The sequence below is a fragment of the Oncorhynchus clarkii genome, chromosome 7 (genome assembly GCF_045791955.1).
Source record: "Oncorhynchus clarkii lewisi isolate Uvic-CL-2024 chromosome 7, UVic_Ocla_1.0, whole genome shotgun sequence".
Taxonomy (NCBI): Eukaryota; Metazoa; Chordata; class Actinopteri; order Salmoniformes; family Salmonidae; genus Oncorhynchus; species Oncorhynchus clarkii.
Genome location: NC_092153.1, coordinates 50,552,663 through 50,564,001, shown reverse-complemented (window position 1 = coordinate 50,564,001; position 11,339 = coordinate 50,552,663).

Sequence of the window (11,339 nt, the reverse complement as noted above, 5' to 3'; positions counted from 1 at the left end):
ATAAAGGTAAAATATATATTAAAGTGACTAGTGTTAATTTATTAAAGTGGCCAATGATTTCAAGTCTGTGCTCGTGATGGCTATTTAACAGTCTGATGACCTTGAGATAGAAGCTGTGTTTCAGTCTCTCGGTCCCAGCTTTTTGATGCACCTCGCCTTCTGGATGATAGCGGGGTGAACAGGCAGTGGCTCGGGTGGTTGTTGTCCTTGATGACCTTTTTGGCCTTCCTGTGACATCGGGTGCTGTAGGGTGTCCTGGAGAGCCCTCTCGTTGTGGGCGGTGAAGTTTCCATACCAGGCAGATGCTCTCAATTGTGCATCTGTAAAAGTTTGTGAGGGTTTTAGGTAACAATCTAAGTTTTGATTTGTGAAATAAAAAATTGTCACTCAAAACTAGTTCCACTGGTGACACTAAAAATAGCCTAGTTATTTTCTATTTTCATCACACCCTAACCTTGTGATGCAAAATCATAAGCTTATTTACCAAGGAATGGTGTAGGAATGTCAAGGCTGAGCAATTAACAGATCATCAAAGATTGTCAAAAAGTGTTATACACGTTCAGGAGTTATAATGCAGTGCTAGAACACCTGATTGTTGCTTGTTGCTGTTTAATTTATTTGCATAGTCTTACCAATTACTGGTTGACCTGGCAGATAATGTGTTAATATGTTCTTAGTCAATTTACTATGTAAAATGAATACATAAAAAAAAATCACTAATCTTGAATCAAACAGACCAAGTAATGTCTAGTAGTCTCGCTTTCCAGATTCATGGAGCTCCACAGCGGTTGTGTGAAGAGACTGGGTCGTGTCTAATTGACATGAGGCTAGCAACAATTTCTGACCTGAAAAGTTCTGCATTGAGTATGCTAGTGTTCAGGTCATGTTAGAGTACAGTTGACCATGTAAAGAAGCATTGAGACGTCAAAGTGTGTTTCCTCTCTGATCCTCTGAGCCTCATGGTCCGCAGCACTCAGATACAGGATGAGGGGAGGAGGGAAAAGGTGTAGTCACTTCATTACAACACACACAATGTGCCAATCTTTTGTTAGAGATGGCGGGGAAGCGTCCTGTCATTTAAATAGAAAGAAAATAGCCAAGAGAGCGGAATGGGAAAAGGAAGGGAGACTGGGAAAGACTGACAGATTTAGGAAATCTTTTTTTTTTTTTTTGTCTTTTAAGAATTTCCTTTGAAATCTATTAAAAACAATAACAGACATGGCTTTAAACAAAGAGGGGGTGGATACTATGAAAGGTCCTGTATTGTGCACTAAATCAAAAACCAAGGATGCCAGGCATGAGACGGTCACATTGTCCTCTGAAACGGAAGCAAATTACAGAATGGGATACATTATAATAACATGGTGAGATTATGGTAACACATTACAATTACTCACAGTGATAACATTATTTGCCCAGGTTAGGTTCCTATTTAAATATTCAACATGTTACCTGCAGTAAGAATGTGTAAACTCATGACCTGACTCATAGCTTAGTTGTCCCCCCACCTCTTCCATAGGTTTTTGGAGTTTATAGCTTTGCTTTACCTCTGAACACAAAGCTGCAGGGCAAATTTACAGATGAAGAAAAGGTCATGCTGGGGATCCTCCGAGCACCAGGATCCCCAGCATTACGCACTCAAGCCACCATCAGTGCGCACACCTGCCTTCCCCCTTCACGCGCATCAGCGATCATTGGACTCAATTACTTGTGTCATTACCTTCCCTATATCTGTCTGTTCCCAGGCTCTGTTCCCTGCTTCGGGATTCATTGTCATATGTCTGTGTTACCTGTGTTCTGACGCTGTTCCTGTCTTGTTCCACGTCTGTTCCCTATTAAATGTTTGACTCCCTGTACCTGCTTCTCCTCTCCAGCGTCACTTCTTACACATGGGCTCATGCATATACTCCTGAGCCTCATTCACCAGCCTCGTTGTCTCAATAATGCATTGCTCAATAGTTGCTCTTGTCAGAGATGTTCTCATTGAGTGTTCTTTAAATGGCCCTCTCGTCATTGCCCAATGCTCCGATTAAGCAGAACCCTATTCCATCACTATTGTCTTAAAAACGACGAGGCTTAGAATGTGGTTAAACTTCACATTAAAAAAACTCCAACCACATTTTGGACCTAATCCAAGGAAAGTCCTGGAAGGTGAGTCATAGTCATCCATCCCCATGCTCTAATTTTAAACAAGGCCATGTGCACATGAGCAGTTGATAAGAATGAACCTGTCAGTTATCTGAAGCAGCAGTCACACAATGTGTGGCTGTCAAAAATGAAGGCCACACATTCTCCAATGTCCAGAACCTTCAAGTATCTGCCTTCTCTTTCCATGTCTAGTCCATGTCCATCTACACTTATTGTAACATCACCTTTATTCATTGACTGGAATGGAATATTTTTATGTTTTCAATTGAAGTGGAACACATGCAGATGGGCGTATCTTTCTGCTATACTCATTGTTTTCCTAAGGGAGTAGGAGGAGGGCTACTGAGAGCTGGTTTTGATTCATACCGGGATGACGAATTTCAAGGATTTGTATCAGCGGAAATGCGACAATAGAAAGCATCTTACAAGATTGATCCATGAAAGACAAAGAACAATAAGCGTGCCTTGCATCTTTGCTGGGGCTTTTCCTCCAACGGAGCAGGCAGACGCTCTCTGGAGACATGCAGAAGCTTGGGCTTGGGCCTATCTGAGATACACTTCAAATGCCTTCTTTCATTATGTAGCCACAATGCTCTACGTCAGTGATGCCTTTATTTCCTCCCACTGCCTGGGTGACTGTCTGCCACAAGACCAGCGTCCGTTAACCCTGTTTCTGTGGGGAACTTTAACTCATTAATTCTCTGTGGCTGCGTATTCTGATTTTAACCCGTGGATGTCCTTTTCTCAGAATAATACTTGGAAGTTTGCTGCAAGTGAAAGTAGAGAAACCCAAGAGCGTGAGACTGTAGTAGGAGACACAGGACCCTTTTAGAAGACTAAAATCAAATCAAATCAAATCAAATGTATTTATATAGCCCTTCGTACATCAGCTGATATCTCAAAGTGCTGTACAGAAACCCAGCCTAAAACCCCAAACAGCAAGCAATGCAGGTGTAGAAGCACGGTGGCTAGGAAAAACTCCCTAGAAAGGCCAAAACCTAGGAAGAAACCTAGAGAGGAACCAGGCTATGTGGGGTGGCCAGTCCTCTTCTGGCTGTGCCGGGTGGAGATTATAACAGAACATGGTCAAGATGTTCAAATGTTCATAAATGACCAGCATGGTTGAATAATAATAAGGCAGAACAGTTGAAACTGGAGCAGCAGCACAGTCAGGTGGACTGGGGACAGCAAGGAGTCATCATGTCAGGTATTCCTGGGGCATGGTCCTAGGGCTCAGGTCCTCCGAGAGAGAGAAAGAAAGAGAGAATTAGAGAGAGCATATGTGGGATGGCCAGTCCTCTTCTGGCTGTGCCGGGTGGAGATTATAACAGAACATGGCCAAGATGTTCAAATGTTCATAAATGACCAGCATGGTCGAATAATAATAAGGCAGAACAGTTGAAAGAAACTGGAGCAGCAGCACGGCCAGGTGGACTGGTGACAGCAAGGAGTCATCATGTCAGGTAGTCCTGGGGCATATAGACCTTCTATTAGATATTGTTTTATGTCACCAATGGAAGAGTAACAGGCCTAGTCCATAGATGAATGGGCTTCTTTGGCTCAGTAATGCAATGTTTGGTAGGCCAAGGCCACTGGCCTTGATAACATTGATAACATGTTTGACATGCGTTTTTTCTGGATTTTTTTGTTGTTATTCTGTCTCTCACTGATCAAATAAACCTACCATTAAAATTAAAGACTGATCATTTCTTTGTCAGTGGGCAAACGTACAAAATCAGCAGGGGATCAAATAATTTTTTCCCTCACTGTACATTCACATGTGAAAATCACATTTGCTGTTTCATATGTGAAAAACTTCCACAACTTGCAATTCCACACTTTCATATTATTTTTTTTTACATGTGACTGTTTTTCACATGTGGAATTGCAAGTGCACATATAAAAAACAATCACATCACAAAAAAACTGCGGGACAAGGGAGAGATATTGTGGGACATTCGCTGAACAGTGGACAGAGTCATTTGGGGGGGGGGGGGGGGCAGGTTAATGGATCACGTTCAAATGGCGACATAGTTCTGCTGTATGAAGGTCAGTGCCTGTTGAAGGGGCACTTCTTAGTTGTTACAGTACATCCATTTTTGAACGTATAAATTAATAATATGTACCCATTGATTCGTGAGAAATATAACGTATCAATTTCCATGAGCTTAGTTCAACTGTCGTACCCCATCAGAGCCCAAAATAAAAGCTTGTTTTACTCCAATGTTTGTAAATTAAGTAAATGTTAACAACCACACTATAGCCTAAAAACATTGTTAAAACTATCATTTTGATATCATGGATGGTCAGTCCTTGCATCCATAGCGTAGTCTATGGATTTTAGAGTGGTTGCTTTTCCCCAGTTTCATCCCTCAGATTTTTACTGAAACTGTGGCGGGAGATCACTTTGTGTTTCAATTAAGGATTGCCGCTTTAAACACCTTTAATAGAGTAATAGTGTTATTATATGGTTACCTTTGTGCCAATAATATCAAGCAACACTTCTGAACTCAAGAACAAAATTCTTAGTATGGCAAACAAAATATATTGAAAGCAAAACATAAACCCAAAATTATTGATAGCATAACAAAATATTGCAAGCAAATAATTTTGAAATGCGAGAGCAAATTAATTGTACATAAAATAATGATATTGAAAGCAAAACGGTTTGCCTCGACTTTGTCTCGGGCCTAATAACACCCATGCAAATATGTCCTCAAAACACCGGCTTCTCTTCTCCATTATCATTTAATTTAGACCTAGGACCCTTTTAAATCCACTTCCTACCTGAAAGACATGCCCAAAGTAAACTACCTGTAGCTCAGGCCCTGAAGCCAGGATATGCAAATAATAGGTACCATTGGAAAAAAAACACCATCCTCTTAGAAAGGCAAGAGAAAGGTCATATTTAAAATAAGAAAATTCCCTGGATGTTATTCCTATGGCTTCCACAGGGTGTCAGCAGTCTATGTTCAAGGTTTGAGGCTTGTAACTTCAAAAATTAATAAGAAATAACAGTTTCAGTTTGCGGGACACAGTCTTGTAAATTCGTGTTTGCACACGCCATGAAACATTACTCACCTGCTAAAATCGGTTTCCTATTGAACATACTTCTTTCCGAAAGATATGTTATAGTTTGATTACATTTTTGGGTATCTGAGGAGTAATACGTATTTTGACTTGTTGAAACAAAGTTTAGGGGTAGATTTTCAGATTCCTTTCTCTGCAAGTTGAACGAGTGGATTACTCAAATTGATAGCGCCAACTAAACAGAATTTTTGGGATATAAAGAAGGATTTTATCTAACACAACGACACACTATATGTTATAGCTGGGACCCTTTGGATGACAAATCAGAGGAAGATTTTCAAAACGTAAGTGAATAGTTTATCGTTATATGTGAATGTATGAAACCTGTGCAGGTGGAAAAATATTTTTATGTTTGGCGCCGTCCTCAAACAATCGCATGGCATGTTTTCGCTGTAATAACTACTGTAAATCGGACAGCGGATTTTAGACACTTACTGTATATGTACATACAGTGGGGCAGAAAAGTATTTAGTCAGCCACCAATTGTGCAAGTTCTCCCACTTAAAAAGATCCAGAAAATCATATTGTAGGATTTTTAATGAATTTATTTGTAAATTATGGTGGAAAATAAGTATTTGGTCAGTAACAAAAGTTTATCTCAACTTTGTTATATACCTTTTGTTGGCAATGACAGAGGTCAGACGTTTTCTGTAAGTCTTCACAAGGTTTTCACACACTGTTGCTGGTATTTTGGCCCATTCCTCCATGCAGATCTCCTCTAGAGCAGTGATGTTTTGGGGCTATTGTACTTGTTTGAGAAATGTCCTCTGGTCTAATGAAACAATAATGGACCATCATTATGTTTGGAGGAAAAAGAGGGAGGCTTGCAAGCCAAAGAACACCATCCCAACCGTGAAGCACGGGGATGGCAGCATCATGTTGTGGGTGTGCTTTGCTGCAGGAAGGACTGGTGCGCTTCACAAAATAGATGGCATCATGAGGAAGGACAATTATGTGGATATGTTGAAGCAACGTCTCAAAACATCAGTCAGGAAGTTAAAGCTTGGTCTCAAATGGGTCTTCCAAACGGACAATGACCCCAAGCACACTTCGAAAGTTGTGGCAAAATGGCTGAAAGACAACAAAGTCAAGGTATTGGAGTGGCCATCACCAAGCCCTGACGTCAACCCTATAGAACATTTGTGGGCAGACCTGAAAAAGCGTGTGCTAGCAAGGAGGCCTACAAACCTGACTCAGTTACACCAGCTCTGTCAAGACTTATTGTGGGAAGCTTGTGGAAGGCTACCCGAAACATTTGACCCAAGTTAGACAATTTAAAGGAAATGCTACCAAATACTAATTGACTGTATGTAAACTTCTGACCCACTGGGAATGTGATGAAATAAATAATTATATATATTATTATTCTGACATTTCACATTCTTAAAATTAAGTGGTGATCCTAACCAAAGACAGGGAATTTTTACATTTTTTTTTACTAAAATTAAATGTCAGGAATTGTTAAACTGAGTTTAATTGTATTTGGCTAAGGTGTAAACTTCCGACTTCAACTGTAGCTACCATAACATAGCAATGTTTATTGTTGTCAGGTAAAAAATACAAACATTTTACACAGGAGAAGAATTCTACTGTCTGAAAAGGTACAGACCCAGGGCCGGCGTTCTGGGTGGGCAGGATCCGTACCTCTGTGCCTTTCCAAATTAAATATTGAAATATTGATAATTTATTTGACCGTGTAAATACAGAAGACAACAAATTGACACTACAAAATTCGTAACAGTTTCCGCCTTTGAAACAACGATTCACATTGTTAGGGCGGGCATCTCGTCATTATATACAGATCTCTGGTTTTGGTTTATTTCAGAAACATTATGTGTTTTGTCAATATTTGTATTGTATTTTGATTGGAGTGCTCCTTGAGAAATGAGTATGTGTCTGGTTTCTATGCCCTGATAATGTAAAGGGAGCGCGCACGCCTGAGCATGCATAGACGTAGCCCTACCAGGTCTGCTGCATGCAAATGTAGGAATGTGCCCATTTGGCAGTGTGATTTCTGATTGTCATAACTCACCATGTCCACCACTAATAATCTGAGTTTGTCAGACATTTTTTCCTCACCTCACACATTGTAAACGAAGTCTGTTTTTTTTAATCATCCATTGCAAACAATAGTTCCTCAGTAGGCTTATTCTATAAACGCCAAACCTCAGAGTGAAAGTGTAAACTATCATGAGATATCCAGTGGAAATGTCATTGAAAAAAAACAACTGTCTGTCCCTAGCTCACTGGCGCAGGGTACACTGTTGCAAGTTCGCTAGTGACAGCTTTCCCGGATCCAGCTGATGATTTAATACAATGTTGCACTTCACTAGCAATAGCTCAACTCAAGACAGGGAGGCAGACATGTGGAGTAGAGAGATTAATGTGATTGAAAGAAACAGAATTTTCATCAGGATTTTTTCTACTGCTTTTATTTGTCGACATTAGGCCTATGTATTTTACTTAGTTGATGATGGAAGTTATAGGCCTACTGTTGCATTGGCCTATAGCAGTGGTAATCATTGCACAGCCCTCTGGCTGCATGCGGCCTGCGAGCCAGTGGCGGATTTAGGTATAGGCGACATGGGCAGCTGTCCGGGGCGGCATCTTGCCGGTGGCGACACGGGTTGCCCGCACCAACATTTTTTGGAATGGTGACATTTGCACGATCGGTTTTCTATCGCTCATTTGCACGTCATGTCAATGATATCATGTCACCGTGTGGGACTGTGGGTCAATTAACGGAGTTAATTGACGGAGTGGGCACCCTGATTCTAGTTTGTGAGCTAGGCAGGCTACTGTCTGGGAAGGTCTCCCACTCAGAAGTACGAGATGGGGAGGGGGGCGGACGGAGGTTGACCTCAGGTCTCCCCACTGGAAGCCCGAGGTAGGGGGAGCGGGGAATCTATCAAATAGCGCACCTTTAACTTTGTACGGTACTAATGCAATTAGTACAATCAGTCACACTACTAAATGCTACCAAATAAACCACAATTAATTCATAATACTGTAAATATATAGTTTCACTGACATATTGTTGCATTTTTTTCTGGTTTGTGCGAAATCGTTAAGAATAATATAAAACCAGTCTGCACACCACCAAGGTGAATTGGTTTAGTCTTGACTCTTGGTTGACAGTGTTGAGGGATGGGTAATGTATTGATGCTTGAGTGCCAAATCAACACAAATTTGTTTATATTAGTCTTTGTTACTTCTTTTTAATATAGTCTTATTTTGGTATATATTTATATAGTTTTAAATGTTATGATTATTTATTTGTGTTGTTCCAAATGTCTGAATAAAAATTACTGTTAGTTGAGAATGGTGTTTTTTTTGTTGGTGAAGGGCCGTTGAAGGGGGGCACACGGTGCCATACAAGCTAGAACCGCCACTGCTACGGGCCCTTAATTTGCAGCTCGCAGTGATTTTCCTATTTTCCATTCATAATACATAACAATGATACAATTTAAATTCAATGTGTTTAATGCAGGCCTGCATCACTTCATTGAATATATATACTGTTCAATGGACAGCAGATATATGGCAGTATAGCGCAGCTGTTGAACAGAAAGGCCGAAATAGAATGTTAGCCGAAATCGAACGCAACTGCTCAGCTACAGCGACCTACACATATCTATTTGCCACTAGCTAATTTTGCAGTCTGGTCGACATGGATCGATTTACTGTAAAAAAAGAAACGTAAATCTGTTGACAATGAGTGCTGGAGCTGGAGAACAACGTGACAGCTATGAACGAACAACCAACGAGAACCAGGAAAATCAGGAAGATGGCCGCGGGGAAATGCCACTAGCTAACGTAGCTACGGTGAGAAATGGACAATTATTTTTTTGTACTGCATGATGGGACTAGCTCACTTTGTCTTATTTGCCAGATGGCAGTCAATTGTTAAATGAGCACATTTAGAGCGACATCTCCAGTAACATCATGCCCACTTTGACAAAAACATCCGTCACAAAGCAACTTCAGAAACAACAACATAGAGCAAATCAAAGGAAAGTTCAAAGGGCAACAAAAAATGAGAAACAGATCTAGCACTTGTTGCAGAGAAACAAGAAGGCCTTCACATATATGGAGATTGTCAAACGCATGTTTTTTGACCTCAGTCAAATGATTGAATGCTGATTTCACAAACAAGGAAGCTGTTTTAAAGCAAATTAAGAGACTGCAACTCTCAGACTCGACCATAACAGGAGGCATACAATACATTGGCGAGGACATCGGTAAACAACTGATTACTGACATCCGTGGCGCCGTGTTTTTCAGAGGATATTCTGAAAGCCCTTGTATTTTTTTTTGCTGATAATAATATTGACTGGTCAAATCTGGCATCTATGTGCACTGACGGCGCCCCAAACATGCGAGGGAAGGAGACAGGACTCATAGGCCTGATGAGAAAGAGAGAGGATATTCCCGAATTTGTTACGTTTCATTGTAGCATTCATTAGGAAGCATTTGTGGCTAAACTCAAAGACTGTGATTTACAGAATATGATGCAGCAAGGTGTGCGCGTGGTGAACATTATTATTGCAAGGGCACTGAATCACCGGAATACCGGACAGAATACGGCGACTTGGTATTTTACAATGACATGAGATGGCTGTCTCGTTGCAAAGTTTTGGAAAGATTTCTGTCCTCCTTCAAAACCGTGAATTTTTTGCAAGCAAGGGGAGCGAGGAGCCAGAGCTGGGTGATCAACAGTGTTTTTTTTAACTGGCATCACCTGCCACGTGAACACGATGAATCTCCAGCTCCAAGGGAAAGCTAAAAGTCCGGGGAAAATTCTGCGTGTGGTCAAAGCATTTCAAAATAAAATCACCACACTGTTCATACCTGACAGACAGTTTGTTCATTTACCAAAATTCAGAGCGGTCACCACATCCAACCCAGACATACTGCAACATTTTAGCTATGGTGCATTTGTGCATGTGTTGAAAGAGTTGAAGTTGGAGTTTGAGTCAATATTCAAGGATATCATGGAGTACAAGGAGTTTTTCATCTTCATTGAGAACCCCTTTCATGTGTCATCCAGTGTCATCTCTGACCCCAGTCATCACAGCCCTCTGTCCTGACCGTGCTGGAATAGAGTGAAATAGTGGAGCTGCAGGCAGATGACACATTGCAAGGTGAACTAAGATCAGGTGTTACCCATTTCTGGAGCCTTGTGTCAGACATAGAGTATCCACTTCTGAAGCAGTGTGTGCAAAAGGTGACAATTTTGTTGTCAGCACTTATTCATGTGAAGCAACCTTTTCAAACATTGTGAAACAAAAACATAGAAACAGACTGACCAATGCACACCTGGATTGCCTCACAAGGATAGCAACAACAGACTATACATTCAGTCAAGGAGCAGAAGGGACATTTTTGCTCATACAACTACTAAGGTAACCCTTAATATGGGTCTTATACATGTGATGTTGCCTATTTGATGTGTGTACAGTATGTATATATTTGTGATGTGCTGTACATCAAATCAATTGCATGTGCTCTATTACTCTGAGTTTGTTCTCAATTGATAATTGGTAATATTGGAAGAAAAAGTATAACAAATTAAAGATGTGTGCAACCCTCTGAATGATTGTCTCAACCAAAAGTGGCCCCCTTACAAAAAATAGTGAGTAAGTAGCACAAATTCAGAGTAATAGAGCACATGCAATTGATTTGATGTACACACATAGGTTATCTCTGAGTTATATGCGCTCACTTCTTTAGCCGCCGATGGTATCAATGTGTCCATATGGCAGAGGCTGGTGCTCATGCCTTAGTGGAATTTTAACTTAGAGATTTTATCATTTTAGCTGCGTTCTATGTCTGTAAAAGAGTTGCTGTAGATATAAATTAATTGCCTGGCCCTAGCGGTCATACATAAGTAATAAGGACATTATTCTGCATTGTAAATTGACGTGGTGTTTTATGTTTTTTTTTTCTCTTATCGTTTTAATGAAAAACAATAACAATAAATGTCAGTTTAAACGTCAAGAAAAAGTGTACATTTGTCACATCCCTATTCACAACCTCCTATGCAGGACAGCAGTTGTGGTTCTTGTGCTGAGCAGATTTTTGGTGAATGACAAAGATAA